The following is a 424-nucleotide window of genomic DNA, read 5'->3' as shown; positions in this document are numbered from 1 at the left end:
ATATATATATAGATATAAATATCAGTCTATATCTATGTAAGCACCCTGTGCAATAACATTGTATAATAATCCTACTAAAAAAAAAAAAGATGTCATATGTGGACGCACTGTATACACTGTATATATCCCATGCACCTTTTTCTTCCTTTGGCACCTTCTTCTCCTTTGACTATTTGAACTGATGCAACAATTCAATTTCTCCACTGTGAGATCAATAAAACGAATCTATCAAACAATCAATCAAAAAAAATAAATAAATAAAAACTCTGACTGACTCTAATTGCTATAGTAAAATAATTCTGATTGTAGAGAAAAGTTAAAGACTGATTGTCAGAGGAACAGTGCTTGTTGGACCAATATAGAAACCTTAAAGGTAGAGTGGAGGATTTTTGTGAACGTTCGAATAGACCCGCCCTCTGCTCAA

This window comes from Cyprinodon variegatus, unplaced genomic scaffold (genome assembly GCF_000732505.1).
Source record: "Cyprinodon variegatus isolate N-32 unplaced genomic scaffold, C_variegatus-1.0 Scaffold1711, whole genome shotgun sequence".
Lineage (NCBI taxonomy): Eukaryota > Metazoa > Chordata > Actinopteri > Cyprinodontiformes > Cyprinodontidae > Cyprinodon > Cyprinodon variegatus.
Note: the sequence above shows the minus strand (reverse complement) of the source record.